The following is a 21,626-nucleotide window of genomic DNA, read 5'->3' on the forward strand; positions in this document are numbered from 1 at the left end:
CCTAGGTCATAAGATACTCTTCTTTTGCCTTCAAAACAAATAGCTTGGGTGAGGACTAAATTTGTAGGAAATCCAATTCTGTTTGCTTGGATAAGCCATTTTTCCTAAACTTACTAACTCAATAAATCAAGGTTTTGTTAAACATGTATATTTCCGGGTTTCTCCTGGAGATTCTGGGCTCCAGGGAGAGACGTGGGAGGCAGTACTGTAATTTTTTTTTTTAATCATTGCCGCAAGTTTGGCAATCACTGGTATACCCCATCCTCCAAAGGCTGTGAGGAAGCATTTCATTTACAATTTATGTTGACTGATTCTTTTCCTAAATATAAGAGTATTGAAAAATATATAGTTCTTCAAGTTTTGGTTCCTCTCTCCAATCTTCCTGCCATTGTTAACTTTTTAGAGTCCTCAGGAAGTTGCTGGGTGCAGTGGCACACACCTGTAATCCCAGCTACTTGTGAAGATCGCTTAAACCCAGGAGTTTGAGACCAGCCTGGACAACAAAGTGAGACCCTATCTCTAAAAAAAATCTTTAAAAAAAGGTCTTAGGAAGTTGCTTTTGGTAGCTTGTCTGGTTTTTATTTGTAGCAGTGGCAGACAGAGACTGTAATGGGCTGACACCATCTTGGCTGGTACAAGAAATCCTGATCTGATTGGATTTAAGGAAAACAAAGTCATCAGTTTAGGGTTTTCTCCAGCTCAAAGACCAGGCCAGGGCCCAGAAATCTTATATGGCCACCCTGCAAGAAACCCTTATCTCTCATAGCCACACAGCCAAGGTTTCTGAAAGCTAAACTCAAAGTATAAGCTTGCAGGTGACTGAAACAATGCAGATTACATTCTCAGCCCCATGGAGTCTCTCATGGTAAAGGTAGGGAACTAATTGGAAAGGAGTGGGATGCGGAAAAATGGAATGGGAGCAAATGGGCAGATTTCCATGAAGCTGAAGATCTTAAACCCCTGAATTCTGCTGAGGCTTCTGTGGCCAGTAGAAGGAATCCACCTGTGCTTACTCAGAGGGTTAACCTTGCCTGATGAATCTACGATGGCCTCACCAGTGGAAGCTGATTTGCAAAGAGCTGTGGATCTTCCTCAGGATCTACCCCCCACCTCACCTGTCACTGCTTCTAGACCTGTAACCCGGACTCGACCTGCCTGGCCCTGAAAGGTAAGGTTCAGAGGGGTTTGAGGCCTAATAAGGCACAACGCGCACCATAAAAGTTGCAAGATTTTTGCCAAGTGACATTGGCAGAAATCTGTAGCACTTATATAGGAATGGATCAAAGGGATACTGGATCAGAGTGGAAGGAAAATAATGTCAGATCCCGCCAGAATTTTTAATCAGGTTTACTATATCGCAATTCTACAGTCAATTTGCTTGTTCAAATGGCTAGGCATGGTTCTACAGGTGAAATGCCAGAACTTTCTCACTACACTTCGGAAAAATGTCTCCTAGAGTAGGAGTATGAATGCTAGAGTAGATTTTTCATGTAAAACCTGTCCACCCATTGCCTAACTCTGGCTCTCAGAATCTGAAGGAAACCCCTTCACAAGACTGTGAGAAGTCCATTTGTCAGGACGGTGTGGGGGCGGGGGCAATGGCTTCTTAATCCTTGAGGAGTCTAGGCTGGTAATGATGGTGGGAGAGATGCTGTCATTAAGCTTTACTCTCTGAATTCACTGGGAATGATAGAATCTGATGACTGAGTGGTGGCACTTAGTTGCCAAAGCCAATGTGGGACGAGCTGCCATCATGGGCAGCAGAACTGGCACAGTCATCAAGATGGTCTGTCCTCAGAGATCTTGGGCATTGATTAGTCGATGACAGCATCCCTACAGCTGAAACATATGGCAGCTTACTGAAGCCTTACTTGATTTTTGCAAGCAGAAAAGCTCTAGGTCTGGTGAAGAGCAGTACAGAAAAAATCATTGTAATAGGGAGTTTCAGCCTCCCTATTTCCCAGAGTTGAGCCAGTTCACAGACCCAGAGCTCCTTGAATGAAAGGGGGGCCAGGTGCACCTGAACTCTGAGCCACAGAGTTTGTACTGTAGCTCCTCTTCCTAACCTTCCCAAAGAATCTCATGGATATTTACTAGGTTGTATATTGACTATGAACTGAAGAAAGGGAAATAACAAGACTATTCAGCAATTGCTGGTCAATGGCTCTGAACTGACACTAATTCCTGGAGAGCTAAAATACCACTATGTCTATCAGACAGAATAGGAGTGGATAGAAAAAATTAGTCGAATTTGGGTGTAGGTTCATCTCATATAAGCCCAGTGGGTTCTTGAATCCTGTAGTTATTTCTTCATTTCCAGAATGCATCATTTGAATGTATATACTAGAAACTGGCAGAGTCCCTACATGGATTCTCTGAGCCAAGTAGAAGGCACTGAAACTGCCTCTATCTACCAAAATAGGAAAAAGCCATTTTACATTGCTGGAGGAATTGCAGAGTTTAGTGCTACCATCAAGAACATGAACCACCGTGCCTGTAATCCCAGCACTTTGGGAGGCTGAGGCAGATGGATCACGAGGTCAAGAGATCAAGACCATCCTGACCAACATGCTAAAACCCCATCTCTCCTAAAACTACAAAAATTAGCTGGGCGTGGTGCCGCAAGCCTGTAGTCCCAGCTACTTGGGAGGCTGAGGCAGGACAATCGCTTGAACCCAGGAGGTGGAGGTTGCAGTGAGTCAAGATCATGCCACTGCATTCCAGCCTGGCGACAGAGCGAGACTCCGTCTCGAAAAAAAAAAAAAAAAAAAGAAAGAAAGAAAGAAAGAAAATGAAAGATGCAGGATGGTGATTCCCCCTGCTCCCACCCGCCCCATTTCCATTCAAATTACATAATTTTGCCTGTGCAGAAGACAGACGGTTTCTGGGAGAATGACAGTGGATTATTATAAACTTTATCAGAGGTGAAGCTGCTGTTTCAGAAATGCTTTCATTGCTGGTATGCAGCTATTGGTATGATGAATGCTTTCTCTGGCTACATGGTTACATGTGGTTAGTGAAGACCATGAGGAACAGTTTGTTTCCAGCTGGCTGGGGCAGCAATTCACCGTCACTATCTCACCTTGGAACTTTATCAACCTTCCGATTTTACGTCATAATCTGATCTGCAGGAATCTTGGCTTCCTCTCCATTCACCAGACTATCATTCCCATCAAGTGTTTTGATGATACCAAGCCCATTGGATCTGATGAGCAGGAATTAGTGTCTACTGTCAGCATTTCAGTAAGATGCATGCATGCCAGAGGGTGGGACAGAAATTCAAATTTCTAGTGATCTGGGAAATGTCAAGACACCCCTCCCAAAGTAAAGGGAAGGGGCTGCATCTGACTCCTCCAGCCACTAAGAAAGAAACATGGCACCAAACAGGCTTCCTTGGATTTTCAAGGCAACATATACCTCATTTCAAACATTTTTTTCTTTTCTAATATAAGCAGCCATTGGCTGTCACTGGCTCCCTATTTTCAGCTTCTCAAAGTCTTAGGCATGTGTGTGGCTCCACGGTGAAGAACACCAGCTTTCCTGCTAGTTAGTCATGCCAATGAGGTTAGATACTGATAAAATGGACAAAGGCATAAATTTTCTTCTAATCACTGCTTTAGCTGCATCCCACAAGTTCAATGTTATAATTTCATTTTCTTGTGGTACAAAACATTTTCTAACATTTCTTATGATCTCTTCTTGGATCTGTGGCTTATTTAGACATGTGTGGTCTAATTTCCAAATATCTGGAAATTTCCCAGATATCCTCTTGTCATTGAGTTCTAATTTAATACAGAATCTGTACCTAATATACTCTATAGTATTTCAATCCTTTTAAATGTGTTAAGATTTGTATTATAGTGCAGCATATGGTCTATCTTACTGAATGTTCCCTATATGCATTAGTAGAACATATATTTGGCAGTGAGGTGAACTGTCTATAAATTTTAGTTAGGTCAAATTGTTTGACCTAACTAAACTAAACATTACTCAAGTCTTCTCTACTCTTCTGATTTTCTATATTCTTCTATCATTTCCTGAGAGACTGAGGCCCGTTTCCAACTGTGAATCTGAATTTGTGTTTTTCTTTTTTAGTTCTGTTACGTTTTTCCTTATGTTTATTGAAGCTTTTTTACTAAATTCATACACTATTAATACTGTATCTTCTTGATAAATTTACCCTTTGATCATTACTAAATGTCCCTCTTTATCTCTGGTAATATTTTTTGCCATGAAGTCTACATTGTCTGATGTAAATATGGCCACTTCAGCTTTCTTACAATTAGTGTTTGCATGCATGGATTTTTTCATTCTTTTGCTTCCAACCTATGTTTTTTATATTTACAGCACATCCCTTCTATCTCACCTGTACTTGGAATCTGACAATCTGACAGTCTCCACCATTTTTTTTTCCCCCCCCACAGAAAGGGTCTCCCTTTGTTGCCCAGACTGGAGTTTAGTGGCTATTCATAGGCACTATTCTCCTGCACTACAGCCTTGAACTCCTGGGCTCAAGCAATCCTGTTGTATTAGGTCCGTTCTCTCATTGCTATAAAGAAATACCTGAGACCTGGCCGGGCGCAGTGGCTCATGCCTGTAATCCCAACACTTTGGGAGGCCGAGGCGGGCGGATCACGAGGTCAGGTGATTGAGACCATCCTGGCTAACACGGTGAAACCCTGTCTCCACTAAAAATACAAAAAAAATTATCCAGGCGTGGTGGTGGGCACCCGTAGTCCCAGTTTCTTGGGAGGCTGAGGCAGGAGAATGGCATGAACCCGGGAGGCGGAGCTTGCAGTGAGCCGAGATTGTACCACTGCACTCCAGCGTGGGTGACAGAGCGAGACTCCATCTCAAAAAAAAAAGAAAGAAAAAAAGAAATACCTGAGACTGGATAATGTATACAGAAAAGAGGTTTAATTGGCTCACAGTTCTGCAGGCTGTACAGGAGTCATGGGTGGAGGCCTTAGGAAACTTATAATCATGGCAGAAAGTAAAGGGGAAGCAGGAGGAAGAGAAAGAAGGGGGAGGTGCTACACACTTTTAAACAATCAGATCTCACGAGAACTCACTATCACGAGAACAGCAAGAGGGAAATCTGCCCCCATGATCCAATCACCTCCTACCAGGCCCCTCCTCCTCCAACATTGGGGATTACACTTCGACATGAAATTTGGGCGGGGAAACAAATTCAAACCATATTACCTCCTGTCTCAGCTTCCTGAGTAACTGAGACTACAGGCACGCACCACTGTGCCCAACTTGTGATGTATTTTTTAAAGAAATTCTAGATTTTGCTGATTGCATCCTTGTGGTGTCATGTAACGTGTTCTCTGTTCACCATATTTTCTGTACACTGGAAGGTCGATCTATAGTCTAGATGCTTAATTAGATCCAGGTTTTTTGGTAAGAATACTTCGTAGATCGTAAACTTCCTATTGCATTAAATCTGGAAGCCTATGATGTCTGGCTTTCCTTCTTTTTGTGATAATAAATTTGATGGGCTGGTCTAGGGATGATCAAACCGATCCATTAAAATAACACTTTTTTAACTTTTTTAACACCTCTCAGGCCATGTACTAGGAAATTATGTGTATACATGATCACATTTGATCCTCATATTAACCCTATGAGGTAGGTCCTGTTACTATCTCTTTTGCAGATAACAATACTTAAGCACAGAGAGGCTAAATTACCTGCCCAAGAGCACCCACCCAGTGAGTTGCAGAATTGGAATTGGAACCCAAGTGGTCTGGCTACAGAGCTTTTTATGTTTACTGAGCCATATATAATACATGATCCGTGTGTATGACTGAGCTTCAATAAAACCTCATAAAAACTCGGGAGGCTGAGGCAGGAGAATGGCGTGAACCCAGGAGGTGGAGCTTGCAGTGAGCTGAGATGGCACCACTGCACTCCAGCCTGGGCGACAGAGCAAGGCTCCGTCTCAAAAAAAAAAAAAAGAAAGAAAGAAAGAAAAAAAAACAAAACAAAACAAAATAAAACAAAACAAAAACTTCATAAAAACAGGCAGCAAGCCAGATTTGACCTAGGGGCATAGTGTGACAACCCCTGCTTTATGGCATCAATTCCACTTTTTATACATTCCATCAATGTTTTCAGTTCATCCTTAGCTCTTAAAAGTTTTGCTCTTTCCTGTAATATTATAGTATATGACCTTTTTAGGTTTTATTTTAAATTGGCACAATAATTATCTATATTTATGGGGTATGGTATGATTGTTTGATACATGCATACAATGAGTAATAAACAAATTAGGGTAATTAACATATTTATCACCTCAAACATTTATCATTTCTTTTATTTGTTTTTTTTTTTTTTTTTTGGACCAGGCTGGAGTGCAGTGGCACGATCTCGGCTCACTGTAACCTCTGCCTCCCAGATTCAAGTGATTCTCCTGCCACAATCTCCTGAGTAGTTAGGACTACAGTTGCACACCACCATGCCCAGCTAATTTTTGTATTTTTAGTAGAGACAGGGTTTCACCATGTTGGCCAGGATGGTCTTGATCTCCTAACCTCATGGTCCACCTGCCTCAGCCTCCCAAAGTGCTGGAATTACAGGCGTGAGCCACCGCGCCCGGCCTGTTTTGTTTTGTTTTTTGAGACAAGGTCTTGCTCTGTCACCCAGGCTGGAGTACAGTGATGCGATCTTGGCTCACTGCAACCTCCGCCTCACCGGCTTAACAGATCCTTCCATGCCCAATCAATCCTCCCACCTCAGCCTCCTGAGTAGCTGGGACTACAGGCAAGCAGCATCATGCCAGGTTAATTTTTGTATTTTTTGTAGAGATGGGGTTTCACCATGTCACCCAGGCAGGTCTCAAACTCCTGGACTCAAGCAATTCAGCTGCCTTGGCCTGTCACAGTGCTGGGATTACAGGCATCAGCCTGGCCTTAGCTTTGTTCTTTTTGATCAAGATTGTATTGGCTATTTGTGAACTTTTGTGGTTCCATATAAATTTTAGCATTTTAAATTCAATTTCTATTAAGAATGTCATCAGTATTTTGGCACAGATTGCATTGAATCCATAGATCCCTTTGGGTAAGCATGTGCCTTTTAGCTGGAATTTCTTCCTTTGTTTTCTTTTAAATATAAAGATTAGCTTCAGTACTCTTATATTAGTTTGATAGTGTTAGAGTAATTAATGTTGAAAATTAAATAGTATCTATCATCTAATTTTAACTATGACAGAGGTACCTGAGACACCAATAAGAAAAACCAGTTCCTGGGCCCCCACCCTTACCTAGTTAAAAAGAACTTCAAGGCCAGGTGCAGTGACTAACACCTGTAATCCCAGCACTTTGGGAGGCCGAGGCGGGCAAATCACTTAAGGTCAGGAGTTGAAGACCAGCCAGGCCAACACAGTGAAACCCTGTCTCTACTAAAAATACAAAAATTATCCAGGCGTGATTGCAGGTACCTGTAGTCCCAGCTACTTGGGAGGCTAAGGCAGGAGAATTGCTTGAACCTGGGAGGCAGAGGTTGCAGTGAGCCAAGATCATGCCACTGCACTCCAGCCTGGGCAATGGAGTGAGACTCTGTCTCAAAAAGAAAAGAAAGAAGGAAGGAAGGAAAGAAGGAAGGAAGGAAGGAAGGAAGGAGGGAGGTAGGGAGGGAGGGAGGGAGGGAGGGAAGGAAGGAAGGAAGGAAGGAAGGAAGGAAATAACAAACTTCAGGTGTGGGGCCCAGCATTTGCATTTTTAGTAAGATTACAAGAGTGCTGTTATGTTCTCTGGGAAGCAGACAATGAAATAAGTGAGGGTTAGGAGTGCTCCCCAAAGGCTTATTGGGCAGTGTGTCAGTTTCGGTACTCCAAGAAGCAGACGCCAAGATGGGCTAGACGTGCAATAGATTTATTAGGGAAAATTCCATGAAGAATAAACGGGGAGGTACAGGGGTATTGTGGGAGAACCCACAGATGAAGATAAAGGCCTGGTTTCTGTGAAGGAAGAGCAATAAGGAAGGTCTGGATAAAAGGAGTCTCAGATCACAGCTCAGGTCTGAACGTAGCTTTGCCAGGCTGACGGAGAGTGCCTGAGCAAAGGTTGCCCATTGGAGGGTACAGGCAGGGTTGGACCAGCACTCGTATCCCCGCTGTGCTCAGCCACTGTCTGGGAACATCCTGGAGGAAGCGTGAGACGCATGGTGGCTCCAGTGGGTGGAAATTGGAATCTGTGAGTCAGCTCTGCTCCCAGAGCAGCTTCTCTTTAGAAAGATCACTTCCATCACTACCACAGTCTGCCTTCCACCAGATAACTCTATTTCTCCATACTTATTTAGGGGAGCAGTTTCTCTATAATTCCCAAGAGCCTCTCAATGGGGAACTTAGAAAAAGAAGGTCAGTGGTACAAATAGGATCTGTTTCTGCAGTTAGTCTCAGGGCTTCAATGGGCATTCATCCTCTTCTTCCTCCACCATATTTTAAATTTTCCTATCCCTCTCAGCTACCACCTCAATAAGTCTTTCTTTGTGACTCACCTTGTAACATGACTCAAACCTTGGAACTTGAGGGGCTTGAACTCATAATAATAATACATTTCTAAGGCTGCAATTGCTGTCTGTGTCCATCAACAGTTACAATGGGACAAGGGAATACCAAGGGGCCCCTGAGTGCACCCCTGGATTATACAAGTGTTCCTTCCCGTGTGCAAAGACAGCTCTACCTCCTCCTGCCCATCGGCAGCGATCACTACTGTCAAGAAAGTCACAGCTCTTCGTGCCTGCTGCTGCCTGGACGCAGGAGTCTAAGTGCCCCCACAGCAGCTTTAGCTTGGGATTTAAAGGGCATGTACTGAGACTCCTAAGAAGAGGACATCTTTTAGGGTTGTTTCTTTAATCTTTTCTTTTTTTTTTTTTCTGGCACATGTGAGACACCTTTTTTGGAGACAGACCAGGATCTCCACCCTGGCAGAACCTGGAGTTTGGGAATGGATGTCTCCCCATGGAAGTGATAGGAATTGGGGCTACTTCTGCTCCATCTCCACCTCCAGCTTCCCTCTCCTCCTTCCTGGCCTTCTCCTAGTTGCAGATATTTTGTAGAACCCTCACTAGCTGCCTATTTATTTTGGAATACTATGTCCTATCTCCACTCTGTAAGGGCCAGGCCTCATGGGCTGCCTCTCCACTTTTGCCAGTCATTAGAGTAATTATGACCTGCAGCTTCTATCAGACCTCATCTGCCTCTATTATCTTAGATCCTGCCTGCCCCTGGAGACCACCCGCCTCTAGTACCTCAGCTCTGTGACCACCTCTCTTATTGTGAGCTCACACCTGCATAGTCGTCACTTCTCCTGGGTTAACTCTGGTGAAATTGTCACCATTCAGGCCACCACTTGGCACCAAGGTCTGTCCTGTACCTCACATTCCTCTTAGAATGAGCCTCTTTTTGCGATCAGGACCGTGAGTGACCCAATTCCAAAACCCCAGCTGGCCTTCTCTTTTCTTGGACCGCTCTCAGTATTTACTTGTATCAGTCCCTGGTCTCTGAAAAGCAGACATACAAGCGATTTATTGGGGGAAATCAATGTAAAGAATAAACCAGGAAGGAGCAAGAGTAGGTGGGGAGAGTCTTAGATTGTGGTGCAGGCCTGACACTTGTGCATGGAAAGGGGGAGGAAGAATTGGGTAGGGGGAGTCTCAGACCACCATGGAGCTCTAGAAAAGTCTCAGCTGGGAGATGTGCACCTCAGAATGAAGGTTCTCCATGAAAGAGGCCCTGCTCTGGGCAGGAACGGCCCAAACTCATCCTCCACCACCCTCAGGCCCTGGCTGAGAACAGCCTGAGGGCAGCAGATTTCAACCCACACTTCTCTCCACTTCCATAGCGCTTATTTTTTGAAAAAATTTCTAAACATGACACTTTGTTTATATTTTTCTTATGGAATTTTTTGGAGGAAGTCCTGCCGTATTGCTAAGTTTTATAAATTGGGCAATGGGATACTCTTAAAACAGAGACATTCTTGGTTTCCTATTTATTATTACAGATGATTTAACCCCTTTTACTCTTCCCCCACTTTTATACACACACATTTTCTCTCCCTCATACTCCTAATATAACGTGTGTGTGTGTGTGTGTGTGTTGTTGGAGAACTTGGGGTTATATTTTTGATAGATACAGAGATTAAAAATGATGCAGTTGCTAATTTCAAGAAAAACAAAATTTGTACAAACGTTTTTTATGGCTTAGCTGTAAACACACACAAAAAAATGATGACATGACTATATAGAAAGCATAAAGGAAAGCAAATGAACACTTGCAGGATGTTGCCTGAAATAGTCTAGTCCTCATTAGCCATTTTAGGAAGATTTTATCTAAAACTGAGAAGTCAGCTCGAGACAGTAGCTCATGCCTGTAATCCCAGCACTTTGGGCGGCTGAGGCAGGAGGATTGCTTGAGCCCAGTAGCTCGAGACCAGCTTGGGCAACATAGTGAGACCCCCATCTCTATTTAATATAGTAATAAGAAGAACGAAATTAAGAAGTCAAGAGTGGCAGGAAAAAATAAGTGAGTAAATAGCAGAAGAAACAGCTAAAAGAATTGGAAGTGCTTGTCTCCAAGGAGGAATCAGGAAGAGGACAAGACAGAGGATAGCTCCATATTGTTTTGTGTCAAGCAGTCTTGTCATTCTCTTGAACTTTTATTTCCATGTGTTAGTTATTAAAATTGTATAAAGTAGAGAATAAGAGTAGGATTGTCAGGAATTGGAGCTTTCCCCTCCAACCTTCTCATTCTGCAGATATGGAAAGCCCAGAGGGAGGGAGTCTGTGTATTCAGCACATGGATTTCCATTCTCTGAGTCACACTAAGTGATGGGAACACAGTCATGGACAATGGTTACTTTGAATCCTTTCTGTTAGATCTGACATCTGGTCACTCTTCCGGGCAGTTTCTGCTGCTTGTTTGTTGCTCATTGTATGGGTTATACTTTCCCATTTTTTTGTATGCCTCATAATTCTTGATTGGCAACTAGAGTTTAGATAATAAATTGACTCAACTCTGTGTAATATTTCCCCACACACATAGTGTCAAGCTTCTGATCGTGCTTCTTACGATGACACAAATTTAAATATGCCCACCATCACTCTGGTATGACAGAGGCATTGGTAGAACTCTCTTTCTCTGAAATAAATATTAGGTCTTTATAGGTCTATATCTACTAAAGAAATAACATGCTGCACTTAAAAACCTTGCTATAAAAAATACAGGCCCTGATTGTATCACTGATTAATTCTATTAAACATTGATGAAAGAAATACTGCCAATTTAAATCAAAGTATTTTGAAAATTAAGAGAGGAAAGAAAACTTCCCAACTCATTGGATGAGGCCAGAGTTACCTTCATACCCAAACTGAAGACCTCACAATAAAACAAAAACATAGACCAATATCTCTTATGAATACAAATGCCAGAATCCTTAACAAAATATCAGCAATTCATATCCAGTAATATATGAAAAGGATAATGAATCCAGAATAAATTGGGTTTATCTCAGGAATTCACTGTTGATTTAACATTTGAAAAATCAGTTGATATAATTTACCATATTAATAGATCAAAAAAGAAAAACTATATAATCATCTCAACAGATGCAGAAAAGCATTTGACCAAATTCAACACCCATTTATGAGAAAAACTTTCAAAAAGTAGGAACAGAAGGGAAATTCATAAATCTAAAAAAGGGTACAAAACACCAAAGCTAACATTATGCTTAATGGTTACAAACTAAATGGTTTTGCACTAAGATGAGAGACAAGACAAGGATTTTTTTAAGTGAAGGATATTTTATCTCACTCCTTGTGCTGAACATTACATTAATGGCCTTAAACAATGCAATAAGGAGGAAAGAAATACAAATTGGAAACAATGAAGTAAAACTATTTTTATGTGCAGAGAGTGTCCTAGAAAAGCACAAAGAATCCACACATGTGCAAACAAATAGCTACCAGATATAATAAGTGATTTTAACAAGCTACAAGATATAAAGTTAATATGGAAATATCAATTTTATTTCTATATACTAGCAACAAATTATTGTAAAAATTTTATTTAGAATAACATCAAAAACAAGAGATAAATATGACAAAATATGTACAAGAGCTGTACACTGAAAACTATAAATAGTGCTGAAGGAAGTCTTTAAAGACCTGAATAAGTAGAATTTGACAATTAATAAGATGTTAATTCTCCCCCAGATAGATATGTACATTCAACACAATCCCAACCAAAATCCCAACAGGTTGTTTTTGTGGTAGAAAATAAGCTGGTTCTAAAATGTACACAGAAATTTAAAAGACTTAGAATAGACGGGCCGGGTGCAGTGGCTCGTGCCTGTAATCCTAGCACTTTGGGAGGCAGAGGCAGATGGATCACCTGAGGTCAGGAGTTTGAGACCAGCCTGGCCAAAATGGTGAAACCCCATCTCTACTAAAAATGTAAAAAATTAGCCAGGCATGGTGGCAGATGCCTGTAATCCCAGTTACTAGGGAGGCTGAAGCAGGAGAATTGCTTGAATAGGGGGTTGGGGGTTTGGGGGGGCGGAGGTTGTAGTGAGCCAAGCTTGCATCACTGCACTCTAGGCTGGGCAACAAGAGTGATATTCCGTCTCAAAAAAAAAAAAAAGAAAACAAAAGACTTAGAATAGCCAAAACACACTTGAAAAAGAAAAACATTGGATACTATGCAAATTCAAACCTTGACACACCCTTCAGAGTGGCTACAATTCAAAAGTGTTGGCAAAGATGTAGACAAACTAGAATTATCTTTGTGGAACTATATAACTTAGTAAAACCAGCTTGCAAAAAGTTTGAAATTATCTGCTAAAGTTGAACATATGCCCTTGTTATTGCCACCATAATGCCCTATAATAAATCACCCCAAAGTCAGTTAGCTTGTGATAACAGCATTAACTCTCAGACTCCTTGATCTTCAGGATGTCTAAGGCTCTGCTAATCCAAAGTGTGTTGGACTGTGGGTTGGTGTCACATCTATTCCACATAGGTTTGTTCTGGAGACTCAGGCTGAGGAGACAACGGCTACCTGAGATATTTTCTCCCCATATGAATCACCTGAGCACAAGAGCCAACTCAAATAGCATGAGCACACTTAAGAATCCTGCTGCATCATGTCTGCTAATATTCTATCAGCCAAAAGACCTCACTTAGACCAAGCCCAACATCAATGAAGTAGAGAAGGAAACTTGGCCAACTGTGGGGAATAAGGTCATAAATATTTGCAGAAACAAAAATCCAAATGATCATGTCTAGCATTCCGAAATCCCAATCCTAGGTTTTCATCCAACAGAAATGAGTGCCCATGTACACCAAGAGATACAAACGAGAATGATCACAAAAGTATTATTTATAATAGCCAAGAACTGGACACAGCCCAAATGTCCATCAATAATACAATGGGTAAAGCAAATGTGTTACATTCACACCTACATATACAGCAATGAAAATGAAAGAACAAGTACACCCAAAAACATAGTGAGTCTCACAAGCAGGCACAAAATCATTCACTTTATATACAGTTCAAACCACAAGCAAACTAAATGATAAAGTTTCAGAGTGCCTATTTAGTTGGCAAACTTAATTTTAAAAGCAAAGAAGAGATTACCATGGAAGTCAGAATAGTGCTTAGGCTAGGGAAGAGGGGTGAGGTACTGGCAATGTTCTATTTCTTGATGGGGGTGTTGGTTTCATGAATATTTGCCTTGTGATAAATCATGGAGTTGTACATTCTGGTTTTGTACACTATTAAAATAGTTATATTTCACTCCCTACTTCCACAGTCAGCCTTCTTCTGTTCTTGAATAGGTTTGATTTCACTTTTCAAGTCCTTTGCACTTGCTTTTCCTTCTGCCTGGAAAGCTCTTCCTCCATGTATTCCAGGCTTTGGTTCTATCAGTTTTGATCTTTAGGGTTTGACCTCAAATGTGCCCATTTCAGTAAGATCTTGTAGTTCTACTGCTTCCGTCCTTGGCCTCCAGCCCCCAGTCCCATCCACTAGCATTTCCAGTGAGTTTTCATGGCATGTATTATTATCTGAAATTCTATTTTGTCATGGTGGTGATTTACCTGTGTTTGTGACTCACCTCTGCAATAAATTCCATTATGGGCAGGGTCCTTATCTATCTTGTTCATGATTGTAAAACCAGTGTCTATTACAGCACCTGGTTACGGTAAACAGTAAACACAATGACTGAATCTCTTCGTATTACCAGAACGGTGCTTGACTCATGATACATGTTCATTAGCACTTAATCTCTCTCATTGGTACAGTCATATGTCACTTAATGTTTCAGTTAACAAGAGACCACATATCCAACAGTTATCTTATATGATTATAATAGAGCTGAAAAGTTCTATTGCCTAGTGATGTTGTAGCCATCTTATTTTCATAAAACACATTACTCATGTGTTTGAGGTGATGCTGGTGTAAATGAATCTGCTGCACTGCCAGTCACATAAAAGTACAGCACACATGACCAGGCGCAGTGGCTCACACTATAATCCCAGCACTTTGGGAGGCCAAGGTGAGCAGATGACCTGAGGTCAGGAGTTAAGACCAGCCTAATCAACATGTCAAAACCTTGTCTCTACTAAAAATACAAAAATCAGCTGGGTGTGGTGGTGGGTGCCTATAATCCCAGCTACTTGGGAGGCTGAGGCAGGAAAACCGCTTGAACCTGGGAGGTGGAGGTTGCAATGAACTGAGATCATGCCACCGAACTCCAGCCCTGGTGACAGAGTGAGACTGAGTCTCAAAAAAAAAAAAAAAAAAAAGTATAGCATACACAGTTATGTACAGTGCATAATACTTGATCATGATCACAGACTATGTTACTGGCTTATTTATTTACTATACTTTTATCGTTTAGAATGTACTCCTTTTTTTTTTTTTTAAGTTAATTGTAAAACAACCTCAGGCAGGTTCTTCAAAAAGTATCCAGAAGAAAGCATTGTTATCATAAAAGATGACAACTCCATGCATGTAGTTGCCCTTGAAGACCCTCCAATGGGACAAAATGGAGGCAAAGACAATGATATCAACTCTCCAGATGCTGTGTAGGCCTAGGCTAATGTGTGTTTGTGTCTTAGTTTTTAACAAAAAAAGTTTAAAAAGTAAATTAAAAATTAAAAAAATAGAAAAAAAAACTTACAGATTAAGGATATAAAGAAAATATTTGTGTGCAGCTGTACAATGTGTTTAAGTCTTATTACAAAAGAGTCTTAAAAAGTTTTTAAACATTTTAAAAAGTTAAAAAGTTACAGTAAGCTAAGGTTAACTATGAAAGAATTTTAAAAAGTAAATTCAGTGTAGCTTAGGTATACAGAGTTTATGAAGTCTACAAGAGTGTACAGTGATGTCCCAGACCTTTACATTCTCACTGTTCACTCACAGACTCACCCAGAGCAACTGCCAGTACTGCAAGCTCCATTCGTGAGAATGCCTTACACAGGTGTACCATTATCTTTTATACTGTATTTCTATTGTACCTTTTCTATGTCTAGATATGCTTATACAAATACTTACCATTGTGTTATAATTTCTACAGTATTCAGTACAATAACATATAGCATGGGTTTGTAGCCAGGAGTAATGAGCTATGGCTTATAGCATTAGTATGTAGTAGGTTATGCTTCTAGGTTTCTATGATGTTCACTCAAGGACCAAATTGCCTAATGAGGCATCTCTCTCATAAGGTGTCCCTACAGTTAAGCAATGTCTGCATGACTATTTATCATGGGCAAGGATAATAAACCTGAACTTATTGATGGTCACTTTATTTATGGTTACCGTAGCTCTCTGTGCATGTGTTATAAATTTCTAGAGGTGCTTTCCTAGGGGTAACAGCCACGCCCGCTATATGGATTAAAACAAGGGCAAGATTTCGGAAATGTTGCATTTGGGCCAGACAAATCAACTGTTCTTGCAGCAGCAGCAGCAGAAGCAACAGAGGGAAACGCAGACAGCGGCGAAGGCGCCTGAAGGCGACCACGTGGACCACTGCCAGAGCACGCTAGGTCAGCCCAGAGGTCCTCTCCCGCCTCTTCCCAAGGGCATCTTCCGCATCCGGTTAGGGGTCGCCATCGCGAGACGCCACGCGTTCGCAGGGATCGGGGCCCAATCAGGAGCGAGCTGTGGCCTTACGCCTGCGCAGAGGGGAGACGCGAGCGCCGCGTGGACGCTGACCTCGGTCCGCGCCTGCGCCTTGGTTTCTTCCAGGCGATTGGTTCCCATCTCTGAGGGGGACGCCTCACTTCAGTTTTCACTTTCTTTTTTTGCCCCCTCTCCCCTTTTCTTTTCCTTTGGCCGCGAGGTTTTACTTCCGGTGGCTAGCGCCGGTCAGCGAGAAAGTCGACATGTTCTCGCAGGCTGCCGGGCGTCCCGGGGTTGCCTCTCGCCTGAGACCCTGACGGGAGACAGAGCGCGGACAGGCGTGGCGTCCCTGTCAGCGCCCGCGGCGAGGACCCCGGGGCCGGGGCGGACGGCGTGCCACTGAGGGGGCTCCCTGCGGGAGCGCGGAGCCGGCGACTGGTGCTTCCCACGTGCGCAGGTGTCGCGAGGGCCGGGGAGGACGCAGAGCACGGCCGGGAGAAGCATGGGAAGGAGGCCAAGCCGGGATCTCAGGTCCTCGGGGGCGGCGGCCAAGCCAAGCACGGGTAAGTCCCTCCCCGGCCTGGGCGCCCGGGAACCCTGCGAGGAGGACGGCGGTCTCCGAGGCTGAGCGCTCGGGCAGCTGCCGGGGCTTGGCTGCGAGGGTCGGCGCGTTCTCCTCATCTTTTGCGGCGCTCCAGGTGAGGGGGTGGGAGGGGTCGGCGCCTTCTAGATGACTCGATCTTCTGTCCTGCGCTACAACTTGTGGCCGCGCTCGGTGTCGGCGGCAGAGAGGTCGTAACCCTGTCGTCTTGCCCCTTTTTGAGGCGTTTCGTTTGCGTCGGCTGTCGGGGGACAGCTTCGTCCTCAGGGATACGATGATAAGTTCTTGGCTGAAGTTTCGGTCTTCGGGTTTGCACCGGCTGGGAAATCATTTCCTGCGGGTTCTTCATGGCAATGCGCCACTTTTTCTTTAGAGGGTAAAACAGGTCTCTCCGTAGGGAGGGTCATTTTAGCAGCAAACCCCAGCCGTGCAGGGGCGTTAGGAGAACTTGGTCCGAGCAGCCCAGAAGTTTGTCTGAAGGCGGCGCCAGGCAGCGTTTCGTGGGAGAACTGGGTTGATGACTCTGAAATTTTGAGGAAGATTACTTTGGGAATTCTCCAGTTTCTCTTAATCGCTTACTCTTCCTTATTCTCCCTGTAAGGTCAAATTAGAGTAGTAAAGTTTATGAAAGTGTATCCAAAACTTAAATATGTGGCATACAACTGTATGCTATTATTGGAATAGCTTTCGCGATCCGAGAGTCTACAGTGTTCCCTGAATAAAACTAGGGGTGAGCCTGGCGGTAATCCTGCCTAGGAGGTTTGTAACAAAGCAGTGTCCCCTAATGGGGCAAGAATACCCTTGTGTTGAAAAACTGCCTTATAGGAATGGCTGGCTGTATGCAGTATGTCCAGTACTGTACATCAATAAATAACTAAGCCAGGCCAGAAAAAGGGTGACAGAAAGTCCACAGTTACTTTAAGGAAGACAAAGACGGTATATTCGAAATTTTGTGTATACAGAACATTTGCCCAAATGTAACTAATTTTCTTTAAAGGGAGGTTATAAGCATCTCCTGTGGTCCAAACATAGTTGTTAAAATGGGTTAAAATCGGTGAAGTGCCTAAGAACTTGACTGAGACATGGTGTTTGTTAAATACAGTATATCTATTTAGTAAAAATAGATCGATACGGCATGTATTTATCAAGTGAATCTTCTTCTATTGGTAGACATTCAAGTTATTTTCAAGATATCCCTATAACTGACAATACTGCAGTGATTATCTCTTGCCGTTATAGACAGTGCTTCAGGTGGTCATGATAGTATTTCTGTAGAATTGATTCTTTATGCGAGTGCTGGATAATAATGTTGCTAAATTGCCCTGAAATGATTGTACCTTTTTGTGTTCACTTGCTCAAAAGATGTGTTTTTATTCCATGCTAGCCAGCACTGGATGATAATGGTATTTTTAAAATATCTTAGCCACCTAGTAATTGAAAGTAGCATTCTGTTTTAATTTTTATCTTCCTTGGCGAATACAAAAGTTAAGTCTTTTTAGCCAGGTCATATCATTTGCTGATGTTTTTATTGGGTCTGAGCTCTCTTTTCTTTCGCCCATGTAACTGTTGCCATAGAATTTAATTATCATAGTTTTATAATATATTTTGGTACTTTCTTTTGAAAAAGAGCTTTGGGTTTTGTTTTTTGTTTTTTTTGCATTTTTTTTTTCCAGAAGAAATTATAACTTTTTAAGTCCTATAGAAAATCTTGGGATATTGTTTGAATTTATCCCAATTCAATGGTGTTGAATTTATAATTTGAAGAGACATTCATTTGAGTTTTTCCTTCTAGGAGAATATATGCATCTCCCTTTTTCTTCTTTAAAAATTTTTATTGTGAAATATGCCGTTAATATGTACTGACAAAGTGTATCTGTAATAAATATGCTTTTTTGTCAGTACATATTAATGGCATCTTTCATAACAAAAATTAATAAAAGCCTAATTTAAAAGCTTTAGAAACTTTAGTTAGTTTAGAAACCTTTTGTGTGTTTCTACCCCAGGAGGAATGCGTTCCCTGCCCCCCATTACAATGGCCATTATTAATTTTGTGGTAATTATTCCCTTGCCTTTTTAAACAGTTTTATCACCTATATGGGTATCCTTAACTATCATTGTTTACTGTTACCTGTTTTTGAACTTTAAATAAAGTCATATTCTGTATTCTATGAGTTACTTTTGTTAAGCATTGTGTTTCTGAGATTCACTCATGTTAAAGCACATGCCTATAGTTTAGCAATTTAGAAACTTTATTCCCAGGACCCCTTTACACTTTTAAGAACCATTGAGGGGGCCAGGCATGGTGGCTCACGCGTGTAATCCCAGCACTTTGGGAGGCCAAGGGAGGCGGATCACTTGAGGTCAGGAGTTAGAGACCAGCCAGGCCAACATGGTGAAACACCATCTCTACTAAAAATACAAAAATTAGCTGGACGTGGTGGTGGCAGGTGCCAGTAGTCCCAGCTACTCGGGAGGCTGAGACAAGAAAATCACTTGAACCTGGGAGACAGGTTGCAGTGAGCCAAGGCTGTGCCACTCTACTGCTTGACATAGTGAGACTCCGTCTCAGAAAACCACTGAAGATCCCAAAGATCTTTTGTTTATTGGATTATATCAATTGATAATTACCATATTAGATATTAAAACTGATCAACTTGAAATGTATGTTTATTTATTGATACCTTTAAATATAATAACCCATTACATCTTAACATATTTTATCCCCCCAAAATTAGTGATAAGAATGGGATTTTTGTACATTTTTGCAAATATGCTGAATGTCGCCTTTAATGACTAGAGTCTCATCTGCTTTTGTATTCATTGTGTTGCCATGTATTATTTTAGTTGAAGTACATGAAGAAAATCCAGCCTCATTCAGCTGAGTAGTTAGAAAAGAGACAAATGTTTTAATCTTTTCAGATGATTATGTTCTTTTTTGATACTTATCAAAACCTAACAGTTTTGTGTTTTTGTTTCTGTTTTGTTTTTTAGGACAGTGTCTTGCTCTGTTGTCCAGGCTAGAGTGCAGTGATGAGATCGTAGCTCACTACAGCCTTCAATTCCTGGGCTCAGACAATCCTGCCTCAGCCTCCTGAGTAACTAGGACTACAGGCACACACTACCAGGCCCAGCTAATTTTTAATTTTTTTTTTTTTTTTTGTAGAGACGGAGTCTTGCTATGTTGCCCAAGCTAGTCTTGAACTGCGGGCCTCTAGCAGTCAGTCCTGCCTCAGCCTGCCAAAGCACTGGGACTGTAACATCCAGCCCCTAACAATTTGTTAAACGTTAGCTGCAGTATAGAATTGGAAATCGTATGAATGAACTTCTCATGCTCTAACATTAAAATCCAGTGGCCTGCCTTGCACTTTCAAGGGCTCTTTTACCTACACATGGGTCACTTGGAAAATATTGGTTCACTGAATTATGCAGCTCTTTCACATGATGACACATTTCATTATATAATTTCAGAAAATTGGTTGGGTGTGTGGGCTCATGCCTGTGATCCTAGCACTTTGGGAAGTCGAGCTGGGAGGATTGCTTGAGCCAGGTTTGAGACCAGCCTGGGCAACATGATGGGACCCCATCTATACAAAAAAAAAAAAAACAAAAAAAATTAACTGAGCGTGGTAGCACACACCTGTGGTCCCAGCTACTTGGGAGGCCGAGGTGGGAGGATTGCTTGAGCCCAGGAGGTTGATACTGCAGTGAGCCATGATCGTGCCACTGCACTCCATCCTGGGTGACAGAGCAAGACCCTGTCTCCTTTAAAAAGTACAACCTTTGGAATGGCTTTTATTGAAGATCTATTGATGATGAACACTCAGTTTTTGTTCACCTGAAAATGTCTTTATTTTGCAGCCATTCTTGAACGATGTTTTTGCTGAATACAAAAGTTGGCAATTGTTTTCTTTCAGCATGATGAAGCTCTTATTCTTCTGTCTTTTGGCTTTCATTATTGCTCTTGAAAAGTCACCTATCTGTCTTATCAATTCATTTTGTTCTGACTGCCTTGGGGGTTCTTTTGTTGTTTGTTTTGGTCTTTAGCTTTTTGATGTTTTGCTGTTAACATGTATGTATCGGCCAGGCGCCATGGCTCACGCCTGTAATCCCAGAACTTTGGGAGGCCGAGGCAGGCGGATCACGAGGTCAAGAGGTCGAGACCAGCCCGGCCAATATGGTGAAACTCTGTCTCTAGTAAAAATACAAAAATTATCTGGGCATGGGGGTGCGCGCCTGTAGTCCTAGCTACTCGGGAGGCTGAGGCAGAAGAATTGCTTGAACCGGGGAGGCAGAGGTTGCAGTGAGCAGAGATCACACCACTGTACTCCAGCCTGGGCGACAGAGCAAGACCCCATCTCAGAAAAACAAACATGTATATATCTTGCTTGAGATTGTCATAAATCTGTAAATTGGAGGTGTTTTTAAATGTGTTTATTCATAATTTATTAAATGTGAATTTCCATCTATGTTTTATTTATCTTGATGTATAAATACATTTTTAAATTATCTACATAGTAAATATTCTCTTCTGGTCTTTTACTCCTCTTTCACTTTGTTTCCCACAGCTTCCCCAACAGACATACATTGCCAAACTTGTGGATTTTTGATAATTTTTGATAATTGTGGATTTTTGGTAAGTTAAAAGTAAAACAGTGAATCTCTGGAACTGGTCTTTTGGAAGAAGGGGTAGAGTTTTTGACTACTCTTTTCATTTTCTTCGTCATTACTGGTTTATTAAATGTTTCTTCCATTTAGACCAATGTTGGTAAATTATATTTTTGTGGTTTTCGGATTTATTGATATAAATTATACATGGTGATTTATAATTTTAGAAATATCTTCCTTGTATTTGTGGTTATATCATCTTTGTTTTCAATATTTAATTTTTTCCTTTTTTCT

General features: G+C 41.8%; 1 protein-coding gene across 12 annotated transcripts in view; it reads left to right on the forward strand.

The window, feature by feature from the left end:
* The first annotated feature begins 16,357 nt into the window (after positions 1 to 16,357).
* TASOR2 (transcription activation suppressor family member 2) overlaps positions 16,358 to 21,626 on the forward strand; it is a 78,768-nt gene continuing 73,499 nt past the window's right edge. For 11 of the 12 annotated variants that reach the window (XM_005564565.5, XM_074000913.1, XM_074000914.1 and 8 more), the window contains exon 1: positions 16,358 to 16,689. The gene's annotated coding sequence lies outside the window, so the exon portion shown is untranslated. Of the gene's footprint in view, positions 16,690 to 21,292; positions 21,361 to 21,626 lie in introns of all 12 variants that reach the window. The other variant, XM_074000921.1, reaches the window with a different exon arrangement.

This window comes from Macaca fascicularis, chromosome 9, assembly GCF_037993035.2.
Source record: "Macaca fascicularis isolate 582-1 chromosome 9, T2T-MFA8v1.1".
NCBI lineage: Eukaryota > Metazoa > Chordata > Mammalia > Primates > Cercopithecidae > Macaca > Macaca fascicularis.